We start from the raw sequence: 20916 nt of genomic DNA, 5'->3' as shown, positions 1-20916 counted from the left end.
TACTTTTTCCTCCATTTTTTTTTTTCCAAAACCAAAGTCAGAGAAGTTTATTACTACACTGAAGACTTACCATCATGTATTCATCTCATTTTAATGCTCTGTCTAAGCTCTTACCTTTTAGTAACTACACTTTAGCCTTATTGATTTCCTTCACTAGAATCCAGCATACAATGAAGGAGATGTACAGCTTTTTTTTCTTCTTTTTGGGATGCCCTCTATACAGATAAATGTGTAACACTTGCTCCCACATCTCATTCAACTCTTTCCACATATTTCAGTTCTCTGTGAGATTATTCCTGAGTCCCCTGTTTATGATTGCCAAATTCCTAGTCCTTAATTGCTTTATTTTTTGTATTAGGCAATGGCTGCTTAATGTGTTAAATGTTTAGTTTTCTAGTCAACTAAAATGTAAGGAATAAGGCATAACTTTTCTTTCTTTTTTTTAATTAAAAATGTTTTATTGATGTACCATTAACATCTAGAACAAACCCCGACTATAAAGACTTGTGAAATGTTTATAAACAACAAATGAATCCTTCTAGACTTGTGGAGCAGAAAAATACTCTTGAAAAAAGGATGGATATATCCCTCAGCTCAATTTCTGGTCCTAGATTAGTCTTTCCCTTGTAGATTTTTTTTAAAAAGTCCAGACACTGATAGTCATTACCTAACTTCTTTCGTACTAAAGAAGTCTCTTTTGTATCTGTTGTGTTCATGATATACTAGGGTAGATCTATTGAATTCCAGGAGGTAGTAGTCTCCTTGTCCATTATTGATAATAAAATGGTAATATTGACTGTAAACCATTAATTCCCAAATAAATGAATGGTAATAAGGTCTTGTTTGACAGAAGGTATGAAGACAAGACACTGAGATAGCTTCCAGTAAAATTCCTGAGCTCTCCAAAATGTATACAGGGTTTCATATTCTTCCCCTCAGGTGAACTATACTTCTAATTTGAAACACTATGGTTGTCGTTTGAAGATGTGATTCTTCAAAGTACAGGACCATGTTGGTATGCTTCTAGTTATGCTTCTGGGATCTAGTTCTGCTTCTGTTACATTGCTTGACATTGTGATCTATTTACATGGTCTTTTCTGTTACATTGGTTTGGTCTCACTCCCCCCACCTCTGGGAGATTTGGTTTAAGCCCTTGCTAGTTTCTTGCTTCTTCCTTCTCCCCGCCCCCTACCCTACGTACTTCCTGAGTTCCTACCACTGCCACAGGAGGAGAAAGATGCAGAACAGATCTGTGTGGTGATTAGGTGTTGGACTGTTTGCCTGCTCGTGAATAAATATAAAACTGTGTTCTCAGCTCAGCCATGTGTTTCTGGTCATCTGTTACCCACCTGTGAAGCCAGCCAGGCGAAAACAATAGGACCATATTGCACTAGAGAGACAAAATCAAGAACCTAAGTCAACACAGTGAGTTAGGCATTAGAGTGAAGTTGAAAACTGTAAGAAACTCCTTGATTGCATTGCTGATTCCAATTCAGCCCACTCTGGGATTGGCATATCTCCAAATTTATCATAAAGTGAAATTAAAAAATGCTAATTGAAATATTTTAATTTGAATATTACTTTTAGAAGAAGCCAGACTCATTCTAATTGACAAGAAACCTTGCAGCACCTATTTTTCTCTTATTATGTGACTTTTTTTTTTCAAATGCAAGATATTATCTTCCTTAAAACTATAAGCCAAAGAAATGGAATGCAGTGTGTGTGTGTGTGTGTGTGTGTGTGTGTGTGTGTGTGTGTGTGTAAAATGGGGGGTCTTCCAAACCCAAACTTCTATTTCCGGAATCTGACTCTTCACAAAGAAATATGAAACCCTATACTGCCAACAGAACTGTTGGAACATAAAAACAATTCACTACATAAGAGAACAAAATAATTATGATTAGTAATGTTTTCTTCTAGAGATTAAAAAGTTGCTGCTCTAACATAGACTAAGGAATGTTTCAGATCTTTAGAGATTGGAGTTTGGTATTTGATCTAGTGAATAGACACGTATCCCTTTTGAATTAATCCTTGTTTAATCTCTCATGCCCAGAATCTACAATGGGGGAGCAGGTGGTTCTGTGAAGTGTCATTTAAACACCATTTTCAGGGACACTAAAATTAAATGGGCAAAAGACAACCTACAGAAAAGGGAAAATATATTAATTTTGTATGTGATAAAGAGTTTATACTTAAAATAGGCAAAGAATTCACAAGTAAATGGCAAAATTTATTATATTATATAATATTATTATATTATGTTGTGTTATATTACATATTATATGTTATATCTATGCCGAGGAATTGAACTGATATTTTCCAAAGAAAACATAGAAGTACCCAATAAAAGGGAGGGCAAGATCACTAATTATTAGAAAAATGCAAATAGAAACCACAGGGAGGTAATATTTCATACCTATTAAGATGCCATACCTATTAAGATGCCTATCATTGAAGGGATAGAAATAATTGTTAGTGAGGTTGTGACAAAAATACTATAGGTAATAGTATGGAGGTTCTTAAAAAAATTAAAAATCAAACCACTATGATCCAGCATTCTTACTTTTGGATATGTGTTCAAAAGAAATGAAAATAGAATTTCAGTGAGAAACAATTATTCTCATGTTTATTGAAGCTCTATTTATTCACAATAAACATGGCTATGAAACAATGTAAAAGTCTATCAAGAGAATAAACAGGGTAGATATAGAAGATGTAGTATACATACATATATGTAGTATACATATATATATATATATAAACATTTCTACAAACCTACACTTTCTATATCTCTGCATGTGCTATATCTACAACTAATATGGAAAAATCCAAATGAGGATTCTACTAATCTAAATCTAATTCTACCTAAATTGAGTTTTCAGTAGGAGATACAAATGAATATAAGAGTGAAAAATCATAGTGCATTCTTTTGAATGTTTTTCAGTTATAAGAAAGAAGGAAACCCTTCAATTTATAGTGATATGGATGGACCTTGAGAGCATTATACTGTGTGAAATAAATCATATAAAGTTATCATAAGATGACATTATTTACTTAAACTCTTTAAAGACTGAGCACAAAGATGAAAAGGATGGTTCCAGTGACTAGGGGCAGAGAAAAGAGTAAGTGGTAGTAAAAGTGTACAAACTTCCAGTTGTAGATAGAATAATATCTTGAATTCTATAGGGAATAATGGTGATTAAAACTATAATGGTATATTATGTTCTACTAATGAATTTTAAATATTCCCACCATAATAAAAGAAATGGAGGTTAGATTGTATGAAGCAAGTTAATTAAATGCAAACATTGAGCAGTATATAAAGTTTCAAATTAACTTTAACATTTTAAATTTTCACAGTCATGTGTTGGGGCCAGGCTATTGCACACCCAGTTAAGTGCACATATGACTAAGCACAAGGACCCAGGTTCAAGCCCTGCTCCTTACCTGCAGGTAGTCTGCTTCACCAGCGCTGAAGCAGATCTGCAAGTATCTTTCTCTCCATATCTACATCCTTGCTAAATTTCTCTCTATCCTATCTAATAAAAATAAAAAAGAAAACAAAATAAAAAAAAAAGGAAAAAAAATGGCGGCAGGAGTGGTGGATTCATAGTGCCTGCACTGAGCTCTCACAATAACCCCAGTGGAAAAAAAAAATCATGGGTTAGCTAGATCCTAATAAAATACAGATCACCTGGATAGTTTATCTGTCTTGTCGCATGCATGACAGAAGTTTCAACCTGAACCTCACTGTATTGGAGGAAGCTTTGGTGTTGTGGAATCCATCTCTCTTGTCTCTCTCCTATTTGAAAATGTCCACTTGAACCAGTGAAACCCCAGTGACAGAAAATGAAATCAAATGGGCCATATTTTCCCATTAAGGAATCTTAATGAATATTTAGAAAAAGTAATTAGTAAAAAAATTGAGAAGATTGATTTGAGACTGTGTATATTGGTTATCTCATAACAAGTTATCTGTATTGGCAGATTTAAATGTATGAAAAATACACTTAGAGAAGTTCTTGGGTGTACATTCTTTCACCCACAAACTCTTTGTTTTCAGATGAAAAGACATCTACCATGCAACCCCTTGGTCATAAATAAAATTAAAATATTTCCAAATCATCATATTCTGCTAGTAAAGCCAAAAATACATAAACATACACAACTATGTTTGTGTATTAACTGCAAAGACTAGGTCCTCACACTCTCCACCTCTCCTTTTTCTTTCTCTACACCCACACACGTTAATCCAGGTGAAAATTTTAAACTCAATACAGAGGGCAGAGACTGTAAAAGGAAGAAAGCTTGAGGTTGTTGGAATGAGGAGGTGGGAAAAGAGGAGGAGGCAGAGAAGGTTGCCTTGGCAATACAAAAGAGAAAGCCAGGGGGAGGGATTTATATTCTGATGCTAATTGCACTTGCTAATTGCATCTATTGTGTTGACCTGCCTGCTACCCAAATTCATCTTTCTGAGTCATTAAACATTCCTAAAGCAACTTATCCCTTCCCCAGTCTAGTTATACCCCCCTCCATGAAGGCCCCCATACTCAGCAGACTGATTTTGGCAAGGCATGGGGAAAGACTGTTGTAACCAACTATGCATGATTTGAGAAAACCTTTCAGAAAATATTTCCTTGCTAGAATTACTGGAAAATTGCTGTGCTGCTCCAAGATAGCATAAATTTACAACTTCAAAAAAAAAAAAGCGAGAAACCAAAAAAAAAAAAAAAAAAAGAATCTAAATGCAACAACCCACAGGCTACAAATGACTCACCAAAAAGGGGCTGGGGGCAGGGGGTGGCGAAGGCTAAGAAAAGCTGAACGATTCCCACTGGTTGGAGAGGCGCCTGGATTTGGGCTTTCAAATTATTCCTGTGCGCCCCCTGGTGGATATTTGATTTAATACTCTAGGAATCATTGCACGCACATGGATACCTAGTAACTTCCACCATTACTATATGGGTAAAATATAAAAAAATACATTTCAACACATGTAGTGTCAACAGTAGATACATTCAAAATCGGACAATGCATTTCAATACTTAATATGTATTTATTTACATATCCATATAATATCTGTATGCTAAAGTAAATTGCAAACACTAATGTATTTTTGCTTACTTCCAATCATTCATATTTTCCTTTGATCTATTTCTACAAACAGTGCCAAAGAAGTAGAAAAGCCTGCCTTCAGTTTATTTTTCGTTTCTCTTAGTAACTCTTACTGTTCTTCATTTAAGCATTTGTTTCTCTGGGTTATTCTACCTCTACTTTTCTAAGAGTCAATTTTATAATTTGTTCTAAATTTTGACTTTTAACAGCAGAACTCGTCTGACTTCTCACCTGGTGTCTCTGTATTTTCCAAGCTCAGAGCTCAGACTGGCTCTTGGAATGTAGTAAAAGGCAGGTCAGACTGTCACTAGGCTGCTTTATGTCTATCACTCTGTTTTGTATTTGGTCATAAAATATGGCAGATTTATCTGAGTGGAAACATTTTTTTCCTATGGAAAAATGTAGTCAGTACACATTGAAAAAACACTCACTGCAGAAGAGCAGACTCCATACCATTCCTAGTCTTTAGTTCTTTGGTTTCACATCAAGCTTTTTACCTTTATAAGCATATGGAATTCCTTGAAGTCATCAGTGATGGTAAAGGGAAAGGAAGAAAGAAGTAGGTTTTGGCTGGGTTCCCTGATGATTTTGATGGATTTTTGTAAATACCTAAACCCTAGGCTAATTTATAGGCTCTGTGATGATGAAACCATATAGTAATTATTTTGCCTTCCAATGGTGTCAGAATATATAACAGTACAAGTCAGTTTCTCACACTGGAACTATAAGATAGTTACCACTAGAGCTCAACAAATTCCAAATCTTCATGACTGATATGTTGATTTTCTGAGACAAAACTGGAAGGGGGAGGTGTATAAAGATTCTTCATTGTGTTTCAAATAGGGGAAGTGAACAAGACATTTTCCAGGTATCTATGGATGGTAGTGATATGAAAAGACCATACTACACAAAACCACTTATCTGCAGACCTCTGATCATAGTAGTATTATCTGTAATTATTAGAATTTGGAAATAACCCACATGCCCTGTAACAGAGGAATGGATCAGAAAGTTGTGGTATATATTGCAAGAAATGAAAATTTCAGCTTTGCAATATCTTCAGTGGAATTTGAAGGAATCATGGCAAGTGAAATGGGTTAAGAGAAGGACAAAAGACTTATTGGCTTCAATTTATAGGTGATAATTAAATAAGAAAAAATAATCAGAGAAGAACTTAGACCAGCTATGGTTTATTATAGTAGAACCAAGGAATTTAAAGGAGAGAAGTGGGAGGGGGTCGGGAGGAAGAAGGTGGACTCAAGATGGTGATGGGAGTGGTGTACAGACACCTATCACAGAAAGATAAAAATATGTATTCATGAAACAAGATAATCTTAAATAATCTCCCCACCCCCCACCAATAAAGTGATTTTAATGAAACAAAAAGACTTTTTGGGGAGAGATGTGTTTGGCCCAACTCAAAACCTCCATCATTAGTAGATGAAATTGATTCTGAGAAAAACATGGACTAAACACTGAATTTGTTTCTCACTTAAGTCCTCTTGCTTTCTCTTTTTAAAAAATATTTATTTATTTATTTTCCCTTTTGTTGCCCTTGTTGTTGTAGTTATTATTGTTGTTGTCATTGATGTCGTCGTTGTTAGGACAGACAGAAATGGAGAGACGAGGGGAAGACAGAAGGAGGAGAGAAAGATATATACCTGCAGACCTGCTTCACTGCTTGTGAAGTGACTCTCCTGCAGGTGGGGATCTGGGGGCTCGAACTGGGATCCTTACGTCGGTCTTTGCGATATGTACGCTTAACCCGCTGCGCTACCAACCGACTTCCGTCCTCTTGTTTTCATGCCCAGATTTTAAGAGAGGGTCAGGTGAAACTTTCAAAAGCCATAGAAATAATCAAACATACTTTTATCCAAGAATTCTGCGAAGCACTGAAAAGCAAGTTATCATTTGACATGATGTGTAATTCAAGAGAAAGTGAAACATTATCTGTTGTTCTGGATATTACTCCACAGAGTAGATTTACCCAGACTATTTTATATTTATTTTATTTATTTATTCCCTTTTGTTGCCCTTGTTGTTTTATTGTTGTAGTTATTATTATTGTTGTTGTAGTTGTTGGATAGGACAGAGAGAAATGGAGAGAGGGAGGGGAAGACAGAGAGGAGGAGAGAAAGATAGACACCTGCAGACCTGCTTCACCGCCTGTGAAGCGATTCCCCTGCAGGTGGGGAGCCGGGGTTAGAACCGGGATCCTTATGCCGGTCCTTGTGCTTTGAGCCACCTGCGCTTAGCCCACTGCACTACAGCCCGACTCCTTACCCAGACTATTACAGAGCACTCAACACTTCAGTGCTGAGACTGTTGCAAAAATTATCCCCAAACATGAGACCAGACGATTGAGGTGAAATAGGAGTTTAATACATTGGTGTGTATATCAGAGTCCAGATCACTCCTGGAAGTCCTCTCTGCACCTTGGAAAAGCACATACTTTTATTCTGGTTACATTGCAGTCACCAAAAAGAGGCAGCACATGGACTTATCTAATTACTTCAAAATAAGCAGAAAACAGACAAAGGGAATCTTTAACATAGTTACAATGCATGCACCTGATCCTTGGCCTTGGTGTAGGCAGAGATAGGGAGGCCTAGTATGTATCAGTACCAAGCCAGCTGGATTCCTCCTTATCCTTATGTCCAAGCATCTTTGCCTTGGGCCTACTAGCTTAGGAATGTAGAGGGAGGAAGTACAGTAGCTGCAGTCACTGATTGCTGTGAGGCCATCAGGCACAGAGGAAATACAGACTTAGGCTATATGTCCCTTTATCATAGAGGAAATACAAATCTCTACCAGGCACATAGGTTAAAATACCTACATAGGGTGAATCAGGAGAAAGTGCACTCTCTGTGTTCATCTATTATTCCATTTCAGGACTATAGTCTGGGCTGTATGCATGACAAGGCAAATACCTTATTTGATGAGCTTCTAGCTCAGCTCCTATGTCTTATAGCTAGCTTTTATTCTGCTCTTCCTTCAACTCTAACTTAATGATGCTTCACACTACAGTTTCCTACCTGTCTCATAGATTGAATCTTACATAGTTTCCATCTCAAAAATGTGTGTTCATGTATTTTTAAATATTTTATTTATTTATTTATGAGAAAAATATGAAGATAGAGAAAAAGAACCAGACATCACCCTGGTACATGTGCTTCTGGGGATCGAACTCAAGACTTCATACTTGGATGTCCAATGCTTTATCCACTGCACCACCTCCCCAACCATTGTGTTCATGTATTTTTCCTTTATATCCCTATCCTAATTGTAAGTATCCTCTTCTCTTGTTTTTGTTTGTTTTACTGTTTGTAAGAAACAGTTTTCTGTTGCAGCTTCTTACAAACATCCAGAAACAGAGTTGAAGTGAGTAATTATACATTGGCATTTGTACATGAGAGGCAAATAAAAATGCAGAACTCACTTTGATGCCATCACTATCCAGAGTACAAATCACTAGTTAACAGGAAGTTAACATATCACACTAAATTACTAATACAAGGATATCATGCCCTAAAAAATCAATTGTTCAGTGCATACTTGCCATGCTGATGGCCCTGGGTTCAAGTCCACCACATAGAGCACAGTACAAAGAGGAAGCTTTAAGGAACAGAGGAGCAATGACATGTTGTCTCTCCTTCCCTCTGGATCTCTTTCTCTTTTTCCCTGTGTCTCACCATCTTTCTAAGAAATAGTAAATTTTAAAAAGATGATACTGGAACACTGAGAGAAGTATAATTATAAAGCCAAACCCACAGAAGAAAATACCTTGGGGGGAGGGGCAAAGAGAAAATACAGATGAAACTCCTTAAACTCTTAAAAAGGTAGACAGCCTCTGCTACTTTCACTTTATTCCCAAATATATGTCACCTTATGAGACACTGGGAAATTCTGATGCCACAATGTCTCTCCTTCTTTCTCTTTGTCTTTTTCTGTCTTTAAATAAACAAAAAAAAAAACAAAACTGAGAGTGATGAAATTGTGCATGTGTGAGGTCTGGCTTGTAAAAAAATGACAAAATGAGATGTGAGTTGAAAGATCATTCTGAGAAGAGTAATAATAATAAAAAAGCAGCTATATGGTTCTCAGTGAGGGATATAAGACTGATTTATAGAGGAGGAGAAACTGGGACTGACTTCAGTGATTATTGTAGGTAGATGCACATAACACAAGATATGCTAAGTATATGTAATATTCAGAGTGAATATTATACTATTAATTTAATAAATATAATTTGCATGAATTATTGTTATAATTTATACAATAAATATAATATTTATTTTCTCAAATATTTACTCTGGATGTACCATGGACCATCTTAGATGTTATGACATAATAAGAAATAAGACCGCTTTAATTACAGAATTTACATTCTGGTGGATAAATTATATAGAGAAAGCAAATACAAGCAAGTATTAGGTGTCTTGGAGGTGGTTCAGTAGGTAAAGTGCATATTTCACTACTTCAATCTCTAGCACCACCAGGTAGGAGCAACAGGGACATCATCAAGGAAGCTTTATATGAATGGCTTTATATATATATTTTTATATAGTGCTTTGGTGTCTCTCCCTCTCTCTATTTCTGTTTCCATGCCCTCTATCCCTCTAAAAATAAAATGGAGATATTAGGACATGAGGTGGCTTGACTATATCACATGATTAATCATGAGACCTACAATTCATTCCCACAATTACATTAAAAACAAATGTGAATATATAGAGATATATATTTATATGTGTATGTATTTATATGTTTATGCATATGATATAATAACAAAGAAACTAAATTGGGTGATGCCACAGAATGAAACTAAGTGAAGAAAGTTGTTTAATGTAAGAGCCCTTTGAATACTCTCCTCAGGAAATGACTCTGAGGACAGTATTCAAAGCACAGAAGAGAATCAAAGACTATAATATTGAGATAGACAAGAACTTTACCTCTAAAAAAAATTGACCTCTTCTATGAATGACTGCTATGGCCTGAGGGCACTGAAGAAGGGGTCAGTGTTATATATGGTTGTATGCATGAGCCTTGGGTTTGACCCCAGGCACTGCATTAAACATAATATCACATAAATGGAAGAGTGATACTCTAACTGCCCCCTTTCTTCTCATAAGAAAAGAGGGTGGTGGACCAGGTGGTGACACACCCTGTGAAGCATACTTGCTTCAGTGTGCAAAGACCCCAGTTCAAGGCCTTAGTCAGTCTCCACCTTGGGGGATGAGGGAGCTTCTGAGCAGTGAAGCAGTGCTCCAGTTGTCCCTGTTTCTCTCTCCCTATTTTCCCCTTCACTCTTAATTTATCTCTGTCTTTATCTGAAGTAAATAAAGTTAGTTCACTTAGAAAAAAAAAAAGAAAAGAGTGGTGATAAGAGTAGAAAAAACAATCTAACCCTTGAAAGCAAAACAGGTGGCAAGAGAATGCACATGACAGTAAAGCTGATAAGAAGTATGTGTGCTCTAGTTACATTTGGGAAATGGAAATACAGTTATGATCTGATGTTAACGATGGATCATGGGGTTTGGATATTGATAGCAATGTCATAGAAGCAACTAGGTATCAATCTGGAGAGTAGGAGTAGAGCCAATAATAGATTAGATTTATAAACCAATGGGAAAACTTTGGTCCACAGCATATCTTATAAGCATATATAGAACTTTGTATGTATGCATATATGTACACATGTAGATGTGTTTGTGGTATCTAGACCTTGCATATTAACTATTTAATCATTTTGGGCTACTTTTCAATTCAAATAAAGATAAAGGGAGAAATAACATTGCATCAGAACTTCCTCTAATGGTATAGCATCTATCCTATGGTGCCAGGATTTAACTTGGAATGTCTTCATGGTATGGCATGCTCCCCACCAGATTGCCTATCTCTCCAGCCTGCCATTAACATTTAAAAAACAAGAAATTTCACAGAATGTGGCATTTGGTTGCATCTCTGCATCTTCATAAGTTTCCAGTCATATAGAGTTGACTAATAGCTCTTTATAGAATTTATCTACACCCTTTGCCATACTTTCCACTACTTCCTGCTGTTTCCTCCACAGGAGACTGAGTGCTATTGATGATGTTTTTACCCACAGTTGTAGAAATACTTCAGTTTACTCATGTTGGAACCAAATGAGAATAACAGATAATTTAAGGTTCAGTTTTACTTTTATCTAACATTATTCAACTGTCTCATCACTGTTTCTATAAGATATTTACAGATATTTGAGGTTGTGATCTCCCCTAAAGCACAGAAAAGAATAGGAACGTAGTAAGAGGAAAAGTGTCCCTTTAGTAGCATTCAAGTTCCTGAAATTTTGAAATGATATGAATCTTCTCGAGTCTTACTTTTATGAATAACTGAATCTTTTAAAGAAGGAAGGCAGAATAAGATTAGAAAAGAAGTGAAAGAAGCAGATATCAAGAAGAAAAAAGCATAATTTTTTTTTTTCCAGAACTGATGGAAATTGGTGTGAAACACACACACACACACACACACACACACACACACACACACACACACACACACACGGAGAAAGAGAGAGCAAAGGGTTCCTCAATGTCTGCTTAAGAATACTGAAGAAAAGTCCTAGTAAAATTCTTCTTTCTAAATATAAACTTTATTTGTTTTGATAAAACAGAGAGAAATTGAGAGGGAGAGGAAATGGTAAGGAAGGGGGGGGGACCTGCTGCCTTGCTTTCCCCTGTAGGTGGGGACCAGGGGATTTAAACCTAGGTCCTTATGCATGGTAATACATGCACATAACCAGGTGTGCCACCACTTTGACACAGTAAGATTCTTTTTTGACATGGTTATTGTTAAAATTCGGAGGCTCCAGCTGGCCGGGCTAGCTTCACGAGCAGGTAACAGAGACTCGAGGACACACGGCTGGGCAGGGAAGCTGTATTTCTTTATTCAGGAACAACGATTCATAAACTAACCCAAACTAATCACCAAACAGAACTCTGTTGCCTCTTTCCCAAGAGGCGACGCCAACAACAGAGTTCCAGAGTTCGAGAGTTGTTGGCGCCGCCTTGGGGGAAAGAGGCAACAGAGTTCTGTTTGGTGATTAGTTTGGGTTAGTTTATGAATCGTTGTTCCTGAATAAAGAAATGCAGCTTCCCTGCCCAGCCGTGTGTCCTCGAGTCTCTGTTACCCGCTCGTGAAGCTAGCCCGGCCAGCTGGAGCCTCCGAATTTTAACAACACATGGTCACTAAATTCATTGTACAGCTTATTATTTAATATAGCTGTGAGTTGTTATAAGAAAACTCAAGAGTTTCAGAAAAAATAAATCCTCCTTTTTGTAATATAACGAAGAGATATCATTTCTTGTAAGTTAAATATTCTAAGGATTAAAACAGTCATATCACCCACATTGATATATCATATATACTATAAATATATTTCACATTTTAAATTTATATAAAACATGACTGGTATTATGGAGAGCATGTAGCTGCCTCCATAACACTCTTATCTTAAAATATTTTTTTTCACGAGGCTGCCTTAGGCATCAAACTTATATTATACCTTATATTTAGAGTAGCTGAGCAAAGATCAAGTGTCAATATTTACCTTGACATAACATAGAATTTCACTTGAGAGCCATTATACAACTATTAGTTATCAATGTAACAGAATTAAGTGTACTTTCGAGTAAATAGCAATTTGTATATGATAAAATTGCAGATAATAAAGAAATTTACACATATTTTGTATGCATGAATTTATGTATAGTTTTAAAGCCTATACTTGCTCATTTACTAAAAGCATTTTTTAGTATTAACTGACATTAACTGACAGTGACCACTTTATAGTTTTTCTGTAATCTCACAGCACTGTCCCATCCACCCCACTCCTGGGCACTAGGCAATAGCAGCCACGAAGCCTGGCACCGTCCAGTGGCATTTATCTGGTCACCAAGGGAAAATCATGTAAAAATGTGTTCACACATATTTATAAAATGTACACAAAATATATGCAGTAAATTATATACATGATGGCTTACTTTTCTAAAACTATATTTCAAAAAGAAACAGGTATCACAAGCAGGTCATCTCAAAAGATTTATTTTGTTTTTGAAAGGCATCATTATGTGAGTGAAAGAAGTAGGTGTTGTTCCCCTGCAGTACCAAAAACAAATTACCTCTCTTTGTGCTACTAGAGAAAGGGAATAGAAAGGGAAATGATTTGGCAAGAGTATGGTCTTTAACATAATTTCAGTTTGATAATTAAAATACAACAAATCAAAATCATATATTGTACAACACTACTGTATTAAATTGGATCAGTACAATTCCTGTGCTGCCTTTTAAATAATTGATTTTTTTTTCTAATTATCTGCAGGACTGGCAAAATACTTCACTTGGTTAGTGTACTGCTTTTCAATGGGCATGACCTGGTCCCAAAATTGAAGGAAACTTCAGTGCTGTGATATCTTTCACTCTTTCTCTCCCTGTCTCTTTGTCTGTACAAAAAAAAAAAAAAAAAAAAAAATCACCTGCTTAAGAGCATGTTCTCTTTCTCTGGGGAAGTGGGAAAGCTCTCTCCATCCACCTCCCACACATGCATATCTAAGTGGGAAGGAAGATAGTTACCTTACCCTAGTCTCCAACTCTTTTTTTCTTGGGGTGTGAGGGGGGAGTCTTATTTTTCCAGTTTCTAATACTCTTTAAATCTCCAAAGTTCAGATTTGTTTGTTTAACTTTTGAGTTCATTATCAGGACTTCAACATAAATGCAACATATGACTTTTCTCTTTGAAGTTTAACCGTAACAGAGAAGGAATGGCAAATCAAATCACTAGTAGCATGTATTTCTGTAGTATAAGTGGATATAAGGGTTATAAGATTTACTTTAACCTGTGTGTTCTCTGCTGTGATATGATCTTGTTCAAACACAAATTCAAGAATTTAAGAAGAAGAAAAATGACTATATAAAAGGAATCCACTGTGGTTACATAAATTTTATATTATATAAAGTTAAATTAAGTTTCTTATGTTCAAGCGACTCAAGATACAATAGTATCTGTGATGCTAGCCTTACGCTAAGGGAAGGGAGCAGTGAAAATTAACATAGGAGATCAAAGCTAAAGTATCCACAGAAAAACAAGTCAAATCCTAGTTAACTAATGAAGTGAATCATTCTCTTCCCCTTTAAAAATATTTTATTTTGGGGGGCTGGGCGGTAGCGCAGCATGTTAAGCGCACATGGTGCAAAGCGCAAGGACCAGCCTAAGGATACTGGCTCTGGCTCAAGTCCCTGCTCCCTCACCTGCAGGGGGTTGCTTCAGAAGTGGTGAAGCAGGTCTGCAGGTATCTATCTTTCTCTCCCCCTCTCTGTCTTCCCTTCCTCTCTCGACTTCTCTCTGTCCTATCCAACAACAAGAACAACAGCTATAACAACAATAACAATAACAACCACAACAAGGGCAACAAAATGGGAAAAATAGCTCCAGGAGCAGTGAATTCATATGACACCGAGCCCTAGCGATAACCCTGGAAGAAAAAAAAAAACACCCTCAAAAATATTTTATTTTTAATGAGAGAGAAGATAATAGAGAGAAACATAAATAGACCAGGGCACTGCTCAGCTCTGGTTTATGGTGGTAGTGGGAATTAAACCTAGAGCCTTAGACTTTCAGGCCTGGAATTCTTTTTTTTTTTTTTTTTTGCATAACCTTTATGCTATCTCTCCAGCCTGTGTAAACATTTTCTCTTTGAAGCTTAACCATAATAGAGAAGTAACAGTAAATCAAATAATCGGTAGCATGCATTTCGGTAGTATGTGTGGATATAAGGGTTATAAGATGTATGTTATCCTGTGTGTTCTTTGCTATGATATTGTTCAAAAAGAAAGTAAGTCTTTGATTAGAACATGACTCCATGTCCTGCCTTCTGTTCCACTGACAATATCTATAAGCAGGCTATATGGTAGGCATTAAGCCTTGGCTGGAAATGAGAGCCACCTGAAGACCATTTAACATTTACCAGTGCCTGGAGGCAGCCCATTATGACGAGTTAAATCAGAAACTCTGGTGTTGAGAGAGAGTTGAATTTCAGTTTGCAGAAAGTTTCCAGCAGATGCAGAGTAAAATCTACCAGAAGAGTCTCATTTCATAATTAAAAGGTCACTTCACCTAATGACCACACAGTTTGACATTCTATACCTCTGGACTCAATTATATAGAGCCTGGCAACTTGGGGTCCAGCAGACTGTTCACCCAGTTGGATGTGTGCCTCACCATGCACAATGCCCTGAGTTCTGGCCATAAATCACATGTGAGCACCCTGGTACAGTTCTGTGGCATCTCTCCTATCTCTCTCTCTCTCTCCCTCTCTCTCTCTCTCTCTCTCTCTCTCTCTCTCTATATATATATATATATATATATATATATATATATATATATATATATATATCCCTCTTCCGTCCCACTCTTTATCTAAAATAATAAGTTTAAATGTTAGCTTGGGGAAACCACTCATCTGTGATATTGGTTGCATATGTGTGTGAGGTCTCATTGCTACATAAAAAATAATAAAATAAAACACTGTGATTTCTCCCTCAACTGCTCTCTTAAATGGTCTGTGGGTTCTAAGGACTATAAAATGGTGTGTAAAGAAAATCCTTTTGAGCTGATTAAACTTTGTAACCTAAGTCTAGATTTCAGCTGATAGTCTTCATCCAGGTGTGTAGGTATTAAAGATTAAAAAGCCTGTGAGGAATAACTGTTGATTCAATGCTGAAATCACATTGACTGGAACTCAGAGAGGGCCATGAAGTCTATCAATCAATAGATCCCTATGTTCAGTCAGATAAATTACCATCATACTTGAGGATAATAATTTATTCTCCATGAGTTTTTACAGCAACTGAACATAGAGGTTTAAGATCATATTAAGAGCTGCACAAATGAAATAAAACACAGGAAATTGGGATGCACTTAAAATGGTTTGCTTACATTAATTTTTCTAAGCCTATTTTTTAAAATTCTGGAATGACAGATCATTAATCATTGGGAGATAACACCAATATTCTATAATTTTTCTGGATTATGGGTGGTTAAACTGTTCAGATTTTGACCTAATTATGTCTATAAGATTGTCTTTGCTCAGAAATAATAATATTACTTTATATAAAAATATATTCAACTAAAATTAAGATACTTAATTTGCCTACCAAAATTCTTTTTTGAGCAGGCATAATAATATTTGGCTCCATTAAGAATCAATTTCAAAATAATTGTCTTGAACCTAGTTACAAATGTTCTAAATGACATGGAACAATGTATTCTTTTATTTTTGGTTCAGTTAATGAGCTATCTCAAAGGAAATAATTGAGATGCATTAAAAGAGATCAAGTGAAATGCATTTGCTGAATAAAATGAACTATAATCATAATCTGTTGGGATCTGAATAAATTTGTGATGCCATTTATATTGTAACACAATACAATAAGCAATATTCTCGTAATACCTTCCTTAATACTTGCATCCTTGTTGGTAGTAGTGATCAGTGTGAGAATGTCCTGCTATAGTCACCAGGGTAGTTTCCCCCTATTTTCCCCCTAATATTGTTATAAGTGATTTTATAACTTCTTCTAATTTATTAAATTCCTGCCTAAGTTTCTCCATCTTTTAAAAGGAAGCAATATAATTCATCTTCTAAAAACCTGTGAGACTAACAACCTTCTAAAAACCTGTAAGACTAACTGTGGTTAGGAGGTGGTACACTGGATAAAGCATTGTGAGGTCCCAAGTTTAATCCCAGGCAGCACATATTCCAGAGTGATGCTCTGGTTCTTTCATTTTCTCTATCATTTTTCATGAAAAATAAATAAAATCTTAGAGAGAGAGAGAGAGAGAGAGAGACTAACAAACTAATGAAATAAAGAACATGTGATATTTAAAAATTTAAAACCACCAGTGTTCAAATACTGCCTCATTTGATATAGTATGGGTAATATGGGAAGTTTGTGAAAGCAATTTAGATGTTTATTTTTGAATAAATTGTTTATAAATCATCTCTGGAGAGTGAGTTTGTCTGTTTACTTACTGGCATGTATGTGAATGTAAGAAATTAGATGGTGGTCCGTCCGGGAGGTGAGCAGAGGATAAAGCATTGTACTCTCAAGCATGAGGTCTCAAATTCATTCCCTGGCAGTATATGTACCAGAGTGATGTCTGGTTCTTTCTCTCTCTCCTCCTAACTTTCTCATTAATAAATAAATAAAAATTAAAAAAGAAAGAAATTAGATGTAACATCAGCTTCCTAAGAGACAGATTTAGCTGAATAAAATTAAATGCTAATAGTTTCAGAATATAATACAGAGCCCACTAAACTGAAAAACTATTTTCTGCTCTCTTTAGCAGTCTTGTCTACTAAGGCTGAAACTGTGTAGTGTAACATATAATTTACTTCCTTGCTATCCATATTATACAGATCTAGTCACTGATTTCTTTTTAGATCATGTTTTATGGTTATGTTATCTTCTCTCTACAATGTCTTTCTGAATTATAACAGAGTAATCTTTTTATTTTATTTTATTTTATTTCACTTTATTTTATTTTTTTTTTTACCAGAACACTGTTCAGCTTTGGCTTGTGGTGGTGCAGGGGATTGAACCTGGGGCTTTGGAGCCTCAGGCATGAGTGTCACTTTGTATAACCATTATGCTATCTACCCTCTGCCCTATAACACAGTAATCTTTAGAAAAGATATTCAGCTAATAGCTGTTGCTAATTTAGATGTGTAGATGTTGCAACATATATTTAAATACAATACCTATACCAGGTTCTGTATATTAACAATTAACACAAGTTGTTGATGAAGTACTAGTAAAGAAAGAATGCATAAAATACCAACACCATCAGCCCTGGAATGTCAACCCATCAGCTTCATTATTCTGATGAGACCTTTCCTACCTCATAGGACTCCTTAAACTGATTTCGGGTGGTAAACTTCTTAACAAACCTCACAACCTAGATATAGGCCAGGGTCCATGAGATAAGGCTTATGTACATATATCCAGAAGTTGGGGGAAAACATATACCTTAAAGCAAAAGTGCACAGTAGTTTACAGTGAGTCAATAAATGTAGCAAGCAAGCAGAAAGACCTAAAAAGACACCATAAAATACCTAATGAAATGGTTTCTACTTAGACCTAGAAATGCTCCTCACCTTCCATCTATTGCATGTCCCTCAATCTTTCCAAAGCTAACCTTGTCAGACAAAGTAAAGACTACAAAAACTAAATAAGGGCAAGAGACTGGCATACTTTAATGATGATTCTTTGGACACTACCAGGACACCCCAGCATCTGGGGCCCTAGTCAGGGAGTCCTGGGATTCCCACACAGACATGATGGGCCTAACCTTTCACCACTATCACTGGTCATCTCCATCAGGAACAACATAATGGACCCCTCTATGGGCTCCTATCGTACCTGGCCCTCAAAGTGGATCAATAATGGTAGGGAATGTTTCATTCTCTGAAGGGATGTTGCGTAGCATAATCTGCCTATCACCTGAGGATGATGGGTCCTGAAATTGGCACAGCCTGGAATGTTCCTAGCCATGACCATGGGATGTGAGTTCAGACCTATAGGAATACAGAGGTTATATAGGCTCCTGTGCTGACTATGAGCCTCAGATCAAATTGATGGGAGTTACAGTTAACAATATTTATATACTTTTCCCATATTTGGGAGCTACTCTCTTCCCTGGTCCAGCTTTCTGGTCCTTTTTCCAACTATGACACCATCCTCCCAGACAATAACTTAGATCACTTGCATATTAGATAACGGTGCAGGCAAAATCTAGTTGGGACATGGGCCCCTTGGAATATACCTAAAATACACCTACTAGCTTTTTCTAAAATGGAGACCCCAAATCCTCATCTGCAATATTCTTGCCTTTAAGTTCATGATTAGGCAACAAATTTGTTCTGCTTTCTTTTTTTTTTTTTTTAATTTTTTTAGTTTTTTTTTTAAATTTATTTAAAAAAGGAGACATTAACAAAACAATAGGATAAGAAGGGTACAACTCCACACAATTCTCACCACCAGAACTCCATATCTCCTCTCCACCCCTCCTCTGTTAGCTTTCCTATTCTTTATCTCTCTGGGAGTATAGACCCAAGGTCATTGAGGGATGCTGAAGGTGGAAGGTCTGGCTTCTGGAATTGCTTCCCTGATGAACATAGGCGTTGACTGGTCGATCCATATTCCTAGTCTGCCTCTCTCTTTCCCTAGTAGGGTGGGGCTCTGGGGAAATGGAGCTCCAGGACACATTGGTGAGGTCATCTGTCCAGGGAAGTCAGGTTGGCATCATGCTGGCATCTGGAACCTGAAGTCTCTGCTTTCTATTTTAACTATGTTTCAGGTTCCAGATGCTACCATGATATAAATCGGATTTCCCTGGGCAGACAAACCCACTAATGTGTCCTGAAGCCCCACTTCCCCAGAGCCCTGCCCCAGTAGGGGAAAAGAGAGACAGGCTGGGAGTATGGATAGACCTGTCAATGCCCATGTTTGGTGGGGAAGCAATTACAGAAGCCAGATCTCAACCTTTTGCATCCCACAATGACCTTGGGTCCATGCTCTCAGAGGGTTAAAGAATAGGAAAGCTATCAAGGGAGAGAATGGTATATGGAGTTCTGGTGGTGAGAATTGTGTGGAGTTGTACCCCTCTTATCCTATGGTCTTATCAGTGTTTACATTTTATAAATAAAAAAGAATACCAACACAAAGATCATGGAGTGTTGTATGCTTTACATTGGGTTCTAGTTCTCCCCCACCAAGAGAATTAGATCAGTCCTGTTAATTTCGCGGGCCCACTTGGCCCCGCCCCTAGGAAACCCGCCAGAGTTCCAGAGTGACAGAGTTCCTGGGTTCCTGAGTTCCAGAGTAAGAGAGAGTGCTTGTGCCGCCGCAAAGAGACAGCAGAGTTCTGTTTGGTGATTAGTTTGTCTTAGTTTATGAATCGTTGTTCCTGAATAAAGAAATACAGCTTCCCTGCCCAGCCATTGTCTCAGCGTCTCTGTTACCCGCCCGTGAAGCTAACCGGCCCAGCAAGAGCCTGGAAATTTTAACAACAATGGAGAAATCCACTTACAATGAAATTTACTTGATAATGGCATTATTAAGACTTCATAGCTCAAACAATCACATTATGATGGGCGTTCTGTATATTTTTTCTGTGTACTCACTATATTCATAGAGTTTCTTACTTACCTTTTAAGAATATGAGATATAGAGCCATAGAGATAGCTTATTAGGTACTGCACTTGCCTTGCTATTTGTGCTGTCCAAGTTTGAGCATGAGAGACACGAGATATGTTATGGCACCAGCCTTGTTCTTTCTCTCTCTGAAAAACTGGGATGGTGAAATTCATTCACAAGGCCCTAGTTCAAAAAGAAAAAGAGAGATTTAATATAAGTAGAGTGAGGATTGCAATAAGGTAGACTTTAATGGAGATTAACAAATGTACAAATCATTGTAGCAAGATAAAGGTCATTTTATCATCCCAGAAAGATTCCTTATTTCTGTACCCAGGTAATTACCACCCCATACAATTCCATCTTCCCAAGAAAATTTACATCTTTATCATTTCAAAAACTTTATGAAAATGAAGTCCTACAGTCTGCATTCTTCTTTTGATGATTTTCCAGTTTTTATAGTTAGATAAAATACTTTTGAGAATGTTGTACAAATATTATTCTTAGAATACATAGTTTTAGTTTTCTTGGATAATTCTAGCTATATATTAAAGGTAATCAAATATTTTT

The sequence above is a fragment of the Erinaceus europaeus genome, chromosome 8 (genome assembly GCF_950295315.1).
Source record: "Erinaceus europaeus chromosome 8, mEriEur2.1, whole genome shotgun sequence".
NCBI lineage: Eukaryota > Metazoa > Chordata > Mammalia > Eulipotyphla > Erinaceidae > Erinaceus > Erinaceus europaeus.
Note: the sequence above shows the minus strand (reverse complement) of the source record.